We start from the raw sequence: 17,774 nt of genomic DNA on the forward strand, positions 1-17,774 counted from the left end.
GTGGAAATTTAAGCACTCTAGACCCAAGTGAGCCACATGATCTGGCTGCACAGCAAAAAGCCCTCAGACTCTCCCAAGCTCAGAGCCCGGGTTGTGGAATAGCCTGCGCTGGTTGATCATATTTTGAAAAGGCACCAAGAATAATATTTTATCTGCTGGAGCCAAAAATATAATTTAAGCAAGTTTCTTATCTGTGATCCACCTGGCAAGCCTTCTGAAACAACGTCTCCACCATGAAGGCTGTGCTTCTGCTGCCATACAGATGACCAATTTATTATTTAATCTTCATTTCCAAGCCTACAGAGCAGAAACCAGCAAGTCTTGCTTAACTGGGAAAATATCCTCCCAAAAGGGAACACAGTGATTTTAATACCTTTCATTCCCCAAAGGGGGTTCAATTACTCAAATCAGCCAAAAGTGACTCCAATACATCAAACTGTTAACCAGGTCATCATAAAAGGGAAAAAAAAGAAAAAAAGTGATTCAGTTTTCTTATTACCATCCTTGCCAATTCCATCAATCCAGACAGTTATGACCAATACAAGAGCCTAAGAGGGCTAAGTGAAAGAATATCTTATTTTTGAGATAATTACATGGATGGTCATTGCTGGCATGGCTGGAAACAGAACCAAGAGTTGGGAATATGGGAAAATCTGGACATAAGGAGCTAATCCCACTTCTGCTGAAGAGACACTTCTCCAGGATATCAGAGGGCAGTTCCATGGAAAGGAGGGGACAACTTCCACCTGGTTTCCTGGAGTCCAATGTGATCCTAACAATTCCTCTGGCTCCCTGTGTGTCAAAGCTGGGTTGGGGTCTGGTCTTTCTTCTTGGGAGGAGAGATTTGCAGCATTTGGTCTTTCCTGGGCTCCAGATGGAATTTATAAACATCCTATAGCATGAGTCTGGCAAAAGCTCTCCTCTGCCTTTCCCCCAACATATAATCATGACAATGATAATGATAATGATAATGATAATGATAATGATAATGATAATACCAGGCTGAGAGACAGTGAGCAGGCCCCCAGCACCAGCAGCTAGCACATGTTAATCAAGGCATGGCAAAGTCTTCCCTTTTATTGGCAACCCCTCAATTCATAGAGGCAGCTGCTGCAGCCCAGAGATATCATTGTCATTCCTACAGAGATTAAACCATCACCTTTGTGAGCTGGCACCCATCCATCCCCCTGGCTGTTCCAGTGCAAGCCAAACCTCCCAGTGCCTCCAGCAGGAGAAAACCTGCTCAGTTGGACTGTGTCCCTGATGGACATCTTGCTCCCAGAAAAAATAGTTTCACCCAAATGATACATGGGGAGGGTTTGTCCCCCGAGCACACAAATATAGAAAGGTCTGTAGGTCCCAGAGCTGAGTTCTGCAAAAAGCACCGAGCTCATGATGACCATCCACCCAATCCCATGAGAGAGTCTTTCCTCTGGGAAGAAATTTATAGAAGAGCTGCAAGCTCTTGAGTGGGATTCACTTGCAGCATCCATTGGGATTGTATAGAAGCCTGGAAGAGCTTAAAGTGCTGGACAACACTCTCAGGCCAAGGGTGGGATTGTTGGGGTGTCCTGTGCAGGGCCAGGAGTTGGATTTTTATGATCCTTGTGGCTTTCTTCCAGCTCAGGATATTCCATGGTTCTCTGATTCAAGATTTGCATGTCTTAAATCCTCATAGTTGTGGAGCCAACCAAGGATTGCTGGTAATAACAGCCAAGGATTGTTGGCAGTGACCCACTCTGGGAAAGAACAGGATGTGGCTGGAGAAAAGGCCACATGGAGGTAGGGTAGCATTTTATGGGACAAACATCCTTATTCTGGCTAGGGGAGATAAGAAAAGCACAGCAAGATCTCCAGAGCCCCTTGGCCCATTTCAAGAAAGGTCTAGGAAAAACTTGTTAACTAATTTGCATAGAAAGTGAGAAATTTTTCTCCAGGGCAGGGAAAATGCAGCTATAAAAGTTACATCCATGAAGGCCAGGTGCATCTGTGCCCCTGGATATCACACCAGCTGGATCAGTGCTGGAGTCAGGAATGGTGATCTCTCTTTCTCCATTGCTTTCTGTCTTTCCCTCTTTAATCCACCTCCCTCTTCCCTTTCACTCTCTCCTTTATCCAAAAGCCACTGCCACGTGCTCATGCTGAGATCAGGGAGATCAGCAGCACACCAAATTCCACGCAAAGTGTGTAATTTGTTAATAAAAGTTTTGTTTTTGTAAGTTTTTGCCTGCCCTCTCACTTTTGCCTTTTCCTTCAACCATGAGCATCTACAAACCTTGGGAACCCACTTCCCCTTAAGGGTGGGATGCCACAGAAGGAAAAGGCTGCTAGCAATGAATTAAAAATACGAAATAAAATGCGTGCTAAGGAAAACAGCCCATTAAATTAATGTGTGCTGTAAAAACTGCTCATATTTCTTTCCCAAAATGCAGGAAGTTATGTTATCATCCTGTTTATTAGATGCTGGCAGTCAATCCCTCTTCAGACACAACAGCTGGGGAAGAGCAGAGCATCAAGACAAACCAGTGAAAATTGATGTCTTGCTGGCTAAAAAGTGACAGGACTGAAGCAAACATTTGGGGGCTTTTTTGGTTTTAACATCGAGCAGCTGCTCAGAGACTGTTTACAGCCAAAGGGAAAAGTGAAACTCCCTGAGGCTATGGAATCTCCCCTGCCCACGGGATCACCCATGATCTCCCTCAGCAGTGAGAAGCTGAGATTTTCCAGAGTCACAGAATTTCTTAGGTGGGAAAAGATCTCCAAGATCGAGTCCAGCCTGGGGACCAATTCCCACCTTGTCACCCAGACCAGAGCACTGCGTGCCACATCCAGGAGTTCCTTGGACACCTCCAGGGATGGAGACTCCACCACTCCCTGGGCAGCCCATTTCACCACATTCCCCATTTTATCTCTTAGGAGGCCTCCAGATCTATTTCCAGCTTTTTCTGTGACTTTCATCATGGTATTTATCATTCTGTGCAAGCAGAGGGACTTGTCCATCAACAAGAGATGAGTCTTAGCATCACACAAAACCATCCTAAAGTAATAGGGGCCAGGATTAGTCACCAGAAGGAAAAAGGCAGCAAAGCCTTGCAGGAAGAGGTGATGGATTCCTCTTAGAGATTGACAGCTTAAGGAAAAGAAGAGCCTTTAAGAAGAGCTGCTCCTGAGCAGGGCTTTTTCTTATAGCCCCCTCTCCATGGCACTCATTAGCTAACGAGGAAGAGTTCAGTGCTTCCAGAAAGGGGTGGGCTAGGAGATGATTTTCCTGTAGGGGATGGCCCTTGAGAAGAAGATGATACAGCAAGGACAGCAACTTTTTTTGTAAAGGTAAAGTAGTGGGGCTTGAGTGGGTGGGGGTAATTATTTATTTTTCTTTCCTTGGATGAGGGAGTTCACCCAAAACTCTACTCAGCTCTGTCTTGACTGAGCAAAGTCTCTGGCTCAGCGAGAAAAGTGAGTTTAAGACTGTGAATAATGTGATTTTTATTACTTGGCTTGCCTCAGTGAGGCACAACAAGTAATTTCCGTTGCTCAATGTGTTCTTGCTTTGTGTCCCAAATTACCACCGGTCACAGAAGCTGGAGGTGGCACCAGCTTGCAGGGGATGGATGACAAAACCAGAGATGTGAAATCATTTTAATACTTGGTTGTGGTAAGGATTTGTTTTGCAGCTTTATTCTCTGGCATTGTTGGGTTTTCAATAATGTATTTTCAACAAGGCAATTTAATTGTGGATTTATTTAAATTTTTATATTGAAAGTTCCTTGCAGTCCTGTGGGGTGAAAGATCTGGTGAAGCTTTTGCTATATCCACTTCAAGCTAGAAAAATATGCTGAAAAACCTGACTGCTGAGTGCCTTCAGGAAAGGAAAGAGTTTTCCTGAATTAAGTTAGCACAAAACCTGGGGAGCCAATTTCTTCATGATTCATGTGCTAAAAGATTAACTCCTGTAGCCTTCAATAATCTGAAAGTTTTATGTCTGTCTAGAGTTTATATAGCGTGTGCCGACCTCTTAATATTACAGCATTTCATCAGAAGAAATACATCTGTTCCTAATACTGCTCTCAAAAAAGCAATAATTTCTACCCCTGACACAATGAAGTGATTTCCTTAAATATTTTCCCCAGCAGCTATTTTTTGCATATATTGCATATTTCTCTATGTGCATAAAATTTGACATTTTATTTTTTTATTTTTTTTTATTCCTTTGAGTGCATGTTTCAAATTCACTTTCTAAGCAGTTGTTTGCTTGTGTGTGTTGGGGTGGTTTTTTTGCACTAGAGTGTAGTTAAAATAAAATAGATGGGGATAATGGGAAGAAATTCTTCCCTGTGAGGGTGATGAGGCCCTGGCACAGCCTGCCCAGAGAAGCTGTGGCTGCCCCATCCCTGGAAGTGTTGAAGGGGGCTGGAACAAAATGGTTTTTATGTCACTTCCACCCAAACCATTTTATGATTGTATTTATGACATTTGTTCATATAATCTCCCTGTTCCTGTGATGTATTCCTCCTGAAAAGCCCAGCAGCCTCTGGGAGGAAGTAGAACATGGCAAGCATGGTAGGCAGAGCCATGCCTGGGCACATTTTCTGGGGACAAATAGCCTATATTTGGGCTTGGCCTTGTGCAGATTTCCCAGCTGGCATGCTCAGGGACCTTTGGGATGCCTCACTGCCCCACACCACAGGATATCTGGTCCAGTTCTCCTGCCCAGCCATGCAGCATCCACAAAAAAGACATTGACTATAAACCTGAGAAGCAATTGCAGCCCTTAAATTCCTTTGTGCATGTGGGGTGGATCACGCTTTCTCATGGGAGAAAGAGGTGGATTTGCAGCTGGGCCAAAACAGCTTTTCCAAAAGGGGGACAGGGAGAGAGCAAAGCTTCATCCCATAGCTGGTGCAGGATTCTGTGAGCATCCTCTAGGCCGCTCCAGAAGTCTGTCTCATGGGGATGTCACAGTCAAAACAAAGAGGCTTCTGCCTTCACCTGCATTTGCTTGTTGGGGATTTTTCCCTTGTCCATCATCACCCTGTTTCCCAATCAAACTGCTCAGCCTCAAATTCCCTCAGCTTGGCTGTTCTCTGCTGTATCCACAGCCATGGGGGGCAGCAGCTGTAAGCCCTGCCCGTGGCTTCAAGTGGACACCAGGCACCCAGAACAGCTATTTGCATCCCCAGCAGTGGGGTATGATTGCAGTCATGGCTGTGGAGTGAGCAGCTGGGAGAACCAGCTCCCAAAATCCTGATGTGGAGCCAGGGCGCTGCAGATTGCCCTCTGGAGGTGAGGCATGCTCCTCTGCCTGGATGAATTCCTCCTTAAATTTCCCTGAGCTCGGGAAAATGTTAGCCAAAAGCCACTCCCGGCATGATTTTAAGGCTGAATGCTGTGATTTTTCTATGTGAAAAAATCTTGGTCACCTCTTGAAGGGACAAAAAGTGTCCCATGCCTGGCCACATCTTCATCACAGAACGCTGCATTCCCCCTGGTTCCACAGCCCTAGGGAGAAGCAAAGCTAGTTCTAGGGACTCAGGATGAACTGAATAGGACAGATCCTGGGTTTATTCATGGCTCCAGGTGCAGACATTAAGATTTGTCTCAGCTCTTTTGAAGCATAAACGTTGCTGACAAGTGCTACTGGGAAGGTGAGGCTTGTGGGGTTGAGGGTTGCCCCTGAAAACATTTATTCCTACAAAGGCAGACCTGAACATTAATAAAAAAAAAATTTAAAAGCCTGAAAGGGTGGAAAAAAAAATTCCCTGTTTTTGTAAGCCACTGGAGCTCTGATTCTTGAAAACCAGTGCTCAGCAAAGCAATAGAGTTATGGTGCTTCAATATCCTACCCAGGCAAGTTCCCTGGGTTCTAAAATTTAATATGAATCACATATTCATTTCTGTCCTTCTAAGCATGCTGTGTTGGCTTAAAATCTACTTGTTTTCTCCATCCAAAGACTCAGACCAAAATAGAGTCATTAATAAGAGGAAAGGGAGTATTTGCTAAAAAAAAAAAAAAAGGAAACTCCCTGAAAGATCAATGACTCTTTATGTATAGTAACCGGAGCCTCCTGGAGCGTCTCCACCCAAACAAATCGGCTCCTTAATGTGGAACACAGATCACTTAAAAAGGTGGAAAAAGTGATGGGCATGCGGAGGGGTAAGGCTGGCTGTGATTCACGGCGGGGAGCAGGCACGCAATGCCACCCGGCGCCGTGCACGCCCTGCACAGGGCAGGCTCACCCCTCTGCTGGAAATCCAACGGGGAACACAATCCAAGGCTGGCAAGGCTCTGCAGTTACCACAGTTTGTACTGATGGAAGGAATAAGATGTTCCCTTCCCTCCTGTTCCTGGACAGGCACGTAGCAAAAGCAGAAGAGGAACGTTTGGGTTTTTGTTTTTTTTTTTTTAATTTTTTTTCCCCTCTTTGACATGTGGGAATAAAGCAGGGGCTGGTTTAGCTCACCCTGAAATCAGGGAAAGTTATTGAGTTTGAATGGAAAATAGTAGAGATGTTTGAAAAACCAGAAAGGGGACTGGGGAGGGTGCTGGAAACTGGAAAGGAAATGAATGAACGATGGTGTGGTGGCAGCAAGCACACAGCCCTCCACCCCTGTCTTAAACATTGTCACAGCCCTGGTCATGGCCAGCATCTCTGTAAAGACAAAGTTTGGGGATGAAAAGCCTGTTTCCCTGAGCTCTGTCTGAAGGGATGGTGCCAGGGAGATGTGGAGTTGAGTCTCTCCTCTGCCACTGCAAACTTAGATGACTTTGGAGGAATTCTCCAGCTCCCTGCAGCAGCCTTAGTCTGGAGGAATCTCTCTACAAACCTCCCAAAACAGGGTATTTGTGCCCCAGAAGCATCACTATATAAGCACCGTAATTATCCAACCACACATACTGATTCTTTTTTCCTTAAACCAGCAAGAAATGGGGTAAAGCCAGACCTTTGAAAAAACACAGGATTCTTCCCCCAAGAGCGCACATGAATCATCACAGCAACCAGAAACGAGCTGAGAGTTTCCCACTGCACACACACTGGAACCAGAGCAGCTTTGGCTACCCCCCATTCCGGCCAGTTTTGGCCCATTTGCTTGGTCAGGAAACCGGTTTGGCCACAACCATGTCTTACCCCAGAAGGCATTTCTTACTTGGGAAGGGAGGGCTTTGCTGAACCCAGCGGGATGGTGGCAGGGTGTCTCCAGATTAGTCATAGCCACCCCCTCAGCAAGTCCCAGGAGGCTGAGGGCAACTGGGGCTGTGGGGGGAAAGGGCTGGGGAAGGCAGGAGGGAGAGCAGATGGGAGTTGTGGAGAGGGACAGGGCTCCATCCATGGATGGAGAGCCCTTTCCCTTAGGGGAAAAGCTGCTGCTTGGCCAATTTTCCTCTCTGTGGATGACCACAAGAGGATGAGGATTATCCTTGGAGCCACATGCTGGCCCACCCCGGAGCAGTGGGGACATACCTGGCAGCAGGACCTGAGTGGCACAGCTGAGCACCTCTGCTGGGTTCATTCTACCTCACCTTGGGGCATGAAGGCAGCTATCCAACATCCCCCAGCCCTGGGAGCAGGAAAGGAGGCACCGAGACACCCCCTCAGCACATTCCTTGCAAGGTCCCATTGATGCCCCCACCTCCTCGTGCTGACACATCTTCCCAAAGTGCCCTCCTTGGGGCACTGCTTCCCATGTCATCCTGCTCCCATCCCATCACACTGCTGCTGCAGCAATTCCGAGGCATCAGATCCAAAAACCATGCTGAGGCAGCAGGAAATACACTGGTCAGTGCTTTTGAATGGGTTTAGTTCCCCTGCAGTGGTGGGGACAGGAATGTCCCCAAACACACGCTGCGCATCAGCTCCAGATCTGTCAGCATCGCTCCGCTTTTCCGAGACTGATGCAAACCTGGGGCTGTGTTTTATCCAAAATTCCCTGAAAAAAACCCAAGTACTACCACCCCACCAAGGAGAGGAATCATGGTTTAACAGCTGCTGAGCTTAGGCTGAGAGCTCCCGCACGGAAAGCGAAACTCACCCCTAGAGTGAACCTCTAGAAGAGCTGCTTATTCCAGGATTTTCCGCTGCGAAGCGCCTCTCACCCTTGCTTCATGGTGCGCGGTGCTGCTGAGCCTTCCCAGATCCTTGCCTTGCTCAGTGGGGTGCAGGCACTGGTGGGATGAGGGAATGGTGGGACACCGGTGGGATGAGGGAATGGTGGGACACCGGTGGGATGAGGGAATGGTGGGACACCGGTGGGATGAGGGAATGGTGGGACGCTGGTCCCTGCGCGACGGCTGCCGTGGTTCTGAGCGGTGCCGGAGGAGAGGACTGAGCTGGCTCGGGAATGCCGGGGGGCCGGGCGTCGTAAATGGGATCCAGATGGTTGGTGCTGGCGTTCCCGGGGCTGAGGTCAGAGCTGCTCATCACACACAGTCTCCCCCCGCCTCGGGGGACGCCTCCGCGCTGTGTGGCTTCTCCTCCCCGCGCTGCTCCCTTGCTGGTAGGAAACACATATTAAAATTAGGGAGAAAAAAAAAATAAGGAAGAAAGATAAAGCCCTGTGGAGTTGGAGGAAGCTGATTTAACGCTGTCTTTTGGTCTTGGATGCTTGCAGGATGTGCCAAGGAGCATACCAGGTTACGCAGGGTTCCGGAGAAGTGCTGCTCGGAGATGCTGCGGGAAGCTCAGCGTCTCTCCCTGACAGGTTTCAACATCAGCACAGGCGGAGGGAATCTCTTCTCTCTGCACCTTCCCACTGAAATATAGCAGCAGGTTTTTAGACCTATCCAGATGCAGAGGCAAAAGTGGGGGATTTATGTTATACATAACTTATAAATGGAAGTTAACACCTTAGCATAAGGATATTTTAAAAGATGTATAGGTTTAAAGGAAAAGTTTAAAAGGCAACAAATCCAGTCTGCAAGTTCCTGACTGGTGATTTTTAAAATTTTTAAACATATGTGAAGTAAAAGAACACTTCAACTTTTCATTAGGCTGAGCCTAATAAATTTGGGACTAATTTTATTCCTGTGCCTTGAGCAGCAGCGGATCACTGGCCAAAGTTAAACATTTCAGGCTGGACTGGGCTGTGTTTTGCAATAAACACTGGTATGGAAACTTTAACTCTTATCTCTCGCTCTTGCTTGGTTCCATATAAGGCTGGAGAGGAGATGGCGTTCCTGGAATCGAATAGTCAAGTTCTTTTCTTTTCAAAGGGGGATTTATGATGTTTGCTCTGGGGTTTGTGCTGTTTGAAAGACCAGCCACATAAAGAAATAGCTGGAATTATTCAGGGAAGTGCTGAGCTCTTGGACTGAGGCAATAACTCCTTTTAGAAATGGTGCTTGGCTTGGAGCTGGCAGAGACTGAAGGCACAGGGGGACCCAGAGTGAAATTCCCCAGCCTCATGCCCAAAGGAAAGCAGGGCATTATGTCACCCCTCCAAAATCTGTCAAGCTGGAGCTTACAGGCAGGGAGTTCCCAAATAATAAATGAGCCTGGCAAAAGGGAGCTGCAGCTCCTTGCTGGGTGTCAGTGGGCACTGAACAGGGGATGGTGGAAACAGGAACTGCTGGAAAGCCATGACAAAGATCTTATTTTAGTTTAGTTTAGTTTGTTTTATTTTATTTTATTTTATTTTATTTTATTTTATTTTATTTTATTTTATTTTATTTTATTTTATTTTATTTTATTTTATTTTATTTTATTTTATTTTATTTTATTTTATTTTATTTTATTTTAACTTTATTTATTTTATTTTACTTTATTATTTTTTTACTTTATTTTATTTTACTTTATTATTTTTTTAAAAAAAATATTATTTTTATTTTCACTCAGGGTGAGGGACAGCAGCTAAAAGATAAAATACATATGATGGAGGAGCATTATGTGGGCAGAAGCACCCAAACCAAAGGGCTTTCCAGTGATTACAGCTGCCAGGAAGAGCTCAACTGCGATGCCCCATCCTTAGAAGTGTTCCAGGCCAGGTTGGGCAGGGCTTGGAGCAACCAGGTCCAAGCTGGAAGATGTCCCTGCCCATGGCAGGGGGAGAGAACAAGGTGGTCTTCAAGGTCCCTTCCAACCCAGGCTGTTCTGAGATCCAATAAAGCAAGAAGTTGAGGCTACAGTTGCTATTGTAAGGAAGAATTATATTCACCAGTGGTTCCAGTTTGCCACCACCAGTGTTAACCAGGACACAGCTGGGGTCTGTGTTGCCTTTTCTTCATATCTGACTTGAAAAACAGAGTTTTCTGTGTGGCAGTGAAGGAGTGCAGGGAAACTTAATTGACTGAAAAAAAAAAAAAAACCCCAAAAAAACCCAGAAGAACAAACCACAGGAAAGCTCCCTGCACCCTCAGAGCAGTAGTGAAAAACAGCCAAGTCAGAGAATTCCAGATAAATAATGTAACAACACTGGTAAAACGTGTGTGGCTTGTGTTATGTGTCTATCACAGCTCAATTGAGAACATGTTTAACTTTGGAGTTAGACTGATTTCTTTTCGTGCTGCTAGCATTTCTTCTTCTTTTTCTTTTTGTTCTTTGTCTTAACATGGTTTTAATATTGAAGTGACTTTTACCAAGTGCTGCAATAATTAAATGAGGCTGCAGGAGCTCTTCAATTCCCATATGACTGCCTTTGTGACTGTAATAACTAAGCTGGAAGATTCCCCTTTCCAAAAAGGGATTTTATCACTGACACGTAGTGGGGGAGCTGCCAGACAGGATATTCAGGGCACTTTGGGGTGGGGTTATTTTTTCCCCCCTTTCACTCACATCCCTTTACAATCCTTCCTTTAGAAGTTCCCTCTCTGTTTGTGTTGGTGACTCCCAGCAAAGAGATCCCCATGCACATGGGAACCCAGGCTGTGGCTGCTGTGGCATTCTGGGGGTGTGTGACCCCCCTGGGGAGGGGGTGACATCTGCAGGGACAGGCCACTTTCCACCCCCAGACACCAAACAAACCCTCTGACAATTAGTAAAGGACTGGATCATGTCACACTGGTAATTTCTAGAGACAGCTGGGTCTAAGTTTAGCAATATTTCCTCCCTGGTGCATTAATAACTAGACGTGATTAATGCTATGAGTCAGGAAGAGGGTTTTGAGGAATTCTCTTTCTACCCACGAAAAAAATTAAAAACCCTCTGTGCTACAACATTTCCAGCGTGCAAAGGTGACTTTGATGTCCTCCCACCTCCAGAAAAAGGGTCCCAGATTAAAAAATATCAAGTCAAACTGGCAGAGAGTGGTCACATTTTGCAGTTTTTTTCTGATGTGCCTCAGCTGGGCAATTTCTACCCTGACTCAGGAAACTTGGGTGGATTTCCCCCTTGTGATTCAGGCAAAGCACCGGTGGCTGGCTGCGGGTGCCTGACACAAGGTGACACCCAGGAGCTCCATCCTTGAGCACCATCTGCTGGCTTTTCCTCCGGGGACTTCTTGGGCATCTGCCAAACCCAAAGCCATCTTTTCCCCCTGAGATAAAAGCTGCTTCTGCAAGAGCAGATGCATCTTGCTCTGAGATTAGGGAGTACCACCAAAACCTAGGGTTGGTCCATTACTTTCCCATCATCAGCTCAGCATCTGCACAGCGGATCAGGGGTGCAGGGTCCCACCCCTCACAGCCTTCTTATTTTAGAGAACAAACTCTTTTTCCTGCTTGGAAATCAAGGCAAAGAGCAGCTCAGCTGGGACAGAGGGCAGGGCTGCAGACTGCAATTTAATTTTGCTTGCAATAGATGCTTTTCATTAGTTCCAAAGGATTTGCTATTGCTTTTATCCGAATGCCTCACCAGCACCTCGGTTATGATGTGGTCCAGGAAATATTTTCCTGAAGTTTTCTTGGTTCTTCTTTTCTCCTACACTTTCTATTTGTCTGTCTGCCTTTGTGAAAGTATTTCTTGATGCATTTTTGTCTCAACAAATGACTTTGGAACAGTCAGGGAAAGGGGCAAGCGTATCTCTAGATGGGCAGGTCAGAGTGGAAATTAAGAAAATATAAGAGACACTTTGGCTCTGCCCTTCCCATCCTGCAGCACTGGCCAAGAATTTAAAACATCTCTGAAAAATCCCCCATCTTCCATCCCTGGAAGTGTTCAAGGCTGGGTTAGATAGGCCTTGAAGCAACCTGGTCTAGTGGAAAGTGTCCCTGTCCATGGCAGGTAGCTGGAACAAGATGAACTTTAAAGTCTCTCCCAACGCAAATCATTCTGTGATTTTATGATTCTATGGTTTTTTTTCCCCTCTCATAAAAAATCTCAGCAACAAAAACAAGCCCACACCAGGTTGTGTGCATTTTCTGATTGTATATACACCCACTTAATCCATGGCCTACAAAAGAAACCCTAATTCAAAAGGTTAAACTTGGAACTCTAATCAACCACATCCTGCAAAAAGCCCTTGTGCTAAAAGAGATTTTCAGCTTCTGTGATTACAGGGAACAAACTATGCTCAAGTATGTAAATAATGTGGATATATTCCCCTCTAGCACAATGCACAGTCTGTAGGTCAGTGAACTCTCATGTGAACTGCAATGCTTGGTTTCTAGGAAAGATAACTCAGCTCTTTTTCAGAATAAAAGATAACTCAGGGGGCATGAAATGTGTTTTGGCCAAAGCAGACCTTGCCAGCCTTTGCTTTGGGTTACTCCTGTCTTTTTTTTTAGAGCCTTTCCAGGTGATGCCTTGCACAAGGGGATGAAAAAATCTTTCCAAGTCTTGGCCTCAGTGTCCTGTGGCCACTTGTGCTGCACAAAAAGCTGTTTGAAATGGGCTAGATTTCAACAGCTCAACAAAACTTCCAACTTTTGTGATGGAAAAGCCTGTTGCTAATTACAGGGAGAGAGGTGAGGTGGCTTGAAAAGAGCTGGAGTCAGAAAAACGGAGAGGCCAGAAATACTCACTGCCCACACGGACAGGATGATGTAACGGCAGACGAGCTGAAGAGGAATTATAGGGAATTATTCATACTCAAAGAGGAATTGTAAGGAATTATTCATACCCCTGAATGAGTGTTGTGTTATTTGGTGAAGATGCAGAGGTGAAAAATAGACCTGGGGGTTTGCTGTAGGCAACTGCTTGGAAACCTGTGGTCATTGTGCCCCAGTGCTGAAAAGAAAAAATCATGTGTTATGGCAAAAGGGAGAGGAGAGCCCAGGAAATGTGGAGCTCTGTGTTGGTGTGCCACACATCCCAGGCCCCAGGGGGATGTTCTTGTTAGGGTTCCCTACTAAAGAAAGAAGAAAATACCTTTTTTATCTTGCCTATGTGGGTTTTTTTACATGATAGACTATTCCATTACTTTTCTTGCCTGAGTGAGTAGGGTGAGATGGATGTTGGGGATCAGCAATGCTGGAGTCTGAAATGACCTGTGGGGATCATGGCCCACACCCCAGCCTTGCCAGGGTTTCTGCTGGGGCACCAGGTCCTGAGTCAGCCCTGGATGTGATTTCCTGACAGGGGTGTCTGTCCAAAATGCTACTTCTTTTTAATCTTTGGGGCTAAGTTGAACAGACTTAATTCAACTGTGAAAACTGCGCCACTCTCTTGACTTGAGCTTTGAATTAAGGGAAGGAAAAATCCCTACATTCTGCTCAGGGTGAGCACAGGGATTGGAAGAGGGTTGAATCCACTCTCCATCTCTTTCCAAAGAATCACTGCGTGGTTTGGGTTCGAAGGGTCCTTAAAGCTCATCCAGTTTCACCCCCTGCCATAGGCAGGGACACCTTCCACTATCCCAGGCTGCTCCAAGCCCCATCCAATTTGGCATGGAACACTTCCAGCGATGGGGCAGTCACAGTTGCTCAGGGCAACCTGTGCCAGGGCCTCACCACCCTCACAGGGAAGAATTTCATCCCAATATCCCATCTAACCCTGCCCCCTGGCAGTGGGAAGCTGTTTCCCCTGACACTGTGATTCCAATTCTCCTGTAAGTCCTTCTTCACCTCCTTTGGAGCCCATGTAGACCCTGGAAGGTGTTCTAAGGTCTCCCTGAAGCTGTGGGAGTCCCCCTGGGTGGGCACAGGGATCCGGGCTGCATCATCTTGCTCTCTCCCTTGTAAACTTCCTGTCAGTTGATGGGGGAGCTTATACAAACATCATCTCCAGGTCGTGGCTGTTTTGTTTGGAGTTAATGTCCAAAAAATCCCAGGAAACAGCACGTATGTAGTATTGTATCTATTCCTGTGGGGCTTCTCCACAATTTATACCGAGCATATGGAACAACTTGTGTTTGAGATGTTTGCCTTGAGATGTTTGATACATCTGGAGATGCCAAGTTTCTAAAAAGGAGGGAAAACTTTGGAAGATTAAAAGCCACGGGTTTTGCTCAAATCCATTTAGAAACTCACTTGAAGCTGGCCTAGGCAATTTTCAGAGTGATAGATTTTGCTGCATGAGAGATCCGTTGGAGAATTTTTTCTTAAAGCAAACATCAGTTCCTCGGCAGTGCCAGGTTATTCCCACGCAGTCAAGTACAAACTAGTAAGAAAGTGAGAGATCTTAATTCAGTATTGAAGTTATTTTCAAATGTGAAAAACAAACCAAATTAATCTGGTACACAAGTGGCCAGATGTAAGCTCCTGTTTAAAATTGGGGTAAAAGGGGTAAAAAACAAAAAAGCATTAGGAAATTACTTTCCTGGGGAAAATAATGTTCTTTTGCTAATATGCTTGGCAATTAGATTTATTGTTTGCTTGGGGTTTTTTTTTGCTAAGGAAGCCAGCCTGGTTTTACAGAGCCAAAGGAGAAGTTGAGTATTTTTGTCCTGTAGTTCAGTTTTGGGGAGGAAACAGAGACACAGGAGGTTGTTATTGCGAAGCATCTCCAAATTAATGGGAAACCTCTAATGGACTTTTCCCCATATTTAGGCGTCTCTTTGGGCAACCAGCACCTGCAGCTCTCACAGTGCCAGGATCCTGCCACAGCCCCTGGGCTGGGGATGTCCCTGGATGTGAAAGATCAACCTGTGCTGGGACAGGAAGAGGTGGGGATGGCTTTTCATGGTTACAGTTGCTGTTTATCACCCTTTCCAACCACACGTGGCAGAAGGAGTGGAAAAACAGCCTTCAGCGCTCCATATAAAACCTTGAGCCAGCGGCCTCGCCAGCCCTACAAAGTATCCTCTGTCAAATGGCTCATTCATTCATTCTGCAGAGGGACACGTGAAAATCACATCATTTCTCCAAGGTGGAACAGTGGCGTGCTTGTCCCTAAAAAATCCCAGTGTGGCAGCAGGTCACCCGTCACCTACAAGCAATCTGGAACAGGAATGATCTTTATGGGACTGAGCATCTATGGGAGTAAAGCCCAGGCAGAATGAGCCTGAGTGCCAGCAAAGCCTGATGGAGATTTCTGGCTCCCTGAGGAACATAAATAACATGGCCAGGAATGCTGTCCCCTTCCCTCTGGGCTGGCACATCACCATGCCTAGGGAGGATGAGTTCACAGTGGGTGATGGCCTGTCCTAACCCCTTGCTCTCAAACCAGGCACTCTGCATTGTCACCCCCAAGGTGTGTCCTTTCCATCTGGACCTGCTCTGCAAAGCTCAGACGCCGGAGTTTTTGGAGTATGGAGCCTGATCCACTTCCACAGGGAGTATTTTATCCTCTTGCAAGCAAGTCCTGTTGTAGCCTGTCTAGTTCAACCCCCTCCAAATTTATGGAACCTCCACCATCCTGTCCCTTTGACAAACTGCTGCTGCCCAGCCATGTGCCAGGACAAGGCCCCATATCCAAGATAACTGATGCTCCAGCTCAAAACCCAGATTTACCTCCAGGGGATGCATGAAAACAGAGGTAGTGTACTCACGAGCTGCTCTTCCTCTGTAGGGTTGGGTCCCAAAGCCCGGATTCTCTTGCTTTAGTCTGTGTGGTTTTTTTCCTGTTTTATCTAACACTCAGGGCTCTCTGGTCCTCCAAGCAGCAAGGAGAGAGATGGTAAGTTGCCAGCAAGCACTATCCACAAACACCAGCACTTCTTTCACAGTTAATCTGCATTAGGCCTCCTCTCTGCCTTCAGAGAAATCTAATTCTTTGGAAGTTTGGGGTTTTGTCATCTAGCATGGCAACTCTGATTCATCAATCCATCAGACTTAATCAGTCCTTTAATTAGAAGGACCTGCATCCAGCCTGGCCACTGGTAAGGTTATCACTAGCCAGAAAATACCTGAAAATACAATAAATAAATAGTTATTTACTGTGTGAATGTGATCCTTTTTTGACTCTTAGGGAAGCTTTATCCACCTTAATGAATCATGGAAAAGGCTGTATCCTGCTAAGGTACAGCCCAGGCTGCAGCACTGAGGCCCTAGGCAATCCCTCAGCTTTTCCATATTGCCATTCCCTCCCCAATTTGGGTGCACACACCAGAAGGTGAGCTCTGGCAGGGCACTTAAATGATCTGATGTTTTAACAGTGGGAGTGCAGGAACAGGAGTGGCTTTCCCTATGGCATTATCCTGGCAGTTGGATAAAATCCCTCAGGGAAGGCAACAAGCTCAGGGATGTTCAGGGACCATCACTGTGTCCAGCATCACCCAAGTCCTGCTGACTTCTTGTGATGTTCTGAGGGGGTTGGGGTGCATTATGTGTCTTTAAACTGGCTTGTGTGGCTATAGAGATATGAGGTTCTATATTGAGGAATGCTTTGAAGGCAGTGGTTTCCTCCAGCTGTGCTTTGGTGGAACCCAGGAGCAGATATATGGCAAAAGGGGATCAAAACTTCTTTAGGTTTTAACAACAGCAGCTATTTTTACACAAATGATCTGAAACTCCTCAAAGAAAAGCCAATCTGGTATTCAGCCAGGATGAGACATACCAGAGAAAGAGAGAGGAGATTTGGGTCCTTTCTTCTCTTAGGGCTACAGAGGTTTTGGGGGCTGTGAGGACGAGAGGGACTTGGAAGGTTTTGGGTCTGTGAGGGGTTTCAGAGCTCTCAGGGCTATGAGGACCCATGGTGGCTGTGAATGTTATAGGGCCGTGGGGGCCTGTGAGGGCCATGATAGCCATGGTCATTTGCAGGTAGGAGAAGGAGTGATTGACAGGTGGGACTAGGTGATTGACAGGCGGGATCAGGCTATCTGATTGATTGATTGATTGATTGGACTAAAAGTGATTGAGATCAGCCCCTCAGGGTGATGACAGACTGGAGTGGCCAGTGAGGGTGACAAGAGGCAGGGCTGCTGTAGGATTCAAATTCAGAGGTAAGATGAGAGAAAAAGAGTGGGAAAGGTCGGGGAAAAGGGAGACAAAAAGGGGTGAGGGGTATGATGGGGAAGGGGCAGGAAAAGGTAGATAAAATGGTGGGAAACTGAGGGGGAAAGGGCTGAAAATGTGAGGTGAAAAAGGGCGGGAAAATGTGAGAGAAGAAAGGGCGACAAAATGGGGGCATGATGACGGAGAAGGTGAGGGGAAAATAAAAAAGGGACGAGAAATACGAGTATAAAAGGGCCAGGAAAGAGGACAAACCGCTGGCACGGTGAGGAGGAACGCTCCCACAGCCGAGCTGCCGTGCAGAACCTTCCAGGGAAGCCTGGGGTCGCTCCAGGCCTTGGGAACGCAGCAAACCAGGGCGGCTGGAAGGGAAATAAGTCTGGAAGGAGCCGTGCCGGATCCTCCGTGCTCCCTGCGCTCACCTCCCTTCCCAGGAGGGCGCAGAGGAGCTGGGACAGGCAGGGCTGGGGCTGGGACACGCAGGGCTGGGGCTGGGACACCCGCCCGGGTGCCACCCAAGGCCGCTCCGCTCGGCCCGTCCCCGCCATCGCCGCGCCTTCGGCTTTCTCTCTGG

At 46.6% G+C, this 17,774-nt stretch overlaps 1 protein-coding gene across 5 annotated transcripts in view; it reads right to left on the minus strand.

Moving 5' to 3' along the window:
* COL6A3 (collagen type VI alpha 3 chain) overlaps nucleotides 1-8,410 on the minus strand; it is a 57,724-nt gene extending 49,314 nt beyond the window's left edge. For 2 of the 5 annotated variants that reach the window (XM_033516095.1, XM_033516094.1), the window contains exon 1: nucleotides 8,029-8,406. The gene's annotated coding sequence lies outside the window, so the exon portion shown is untranslated. Of the gene's footprint in view, nucleotides 1-8,028 lie in introns of all 5 variants that reach the window. The other 3 variants (XM_015635378.3, XM_033516097.1, XM_015635376.3) reach the window with 3 other exon arrangements.
* Between the last annotated feature and the right edge of the window lie 9,364 nt (nucleotides 8,411-17,774).

The sequence above is a fragment of the Parus major genome, chromosome 7 (assembly GCF_001522545.3).
Source record: "Parus major isolate Abel chromosome 7, Parus_major1.1, whole genome shotgun sequence".
Classification (NCBI taxonomy): Eukaryota; Metazoa; Chordata; class Aves; order Passeriformes; family Paridae; genus Parus; species Parus major.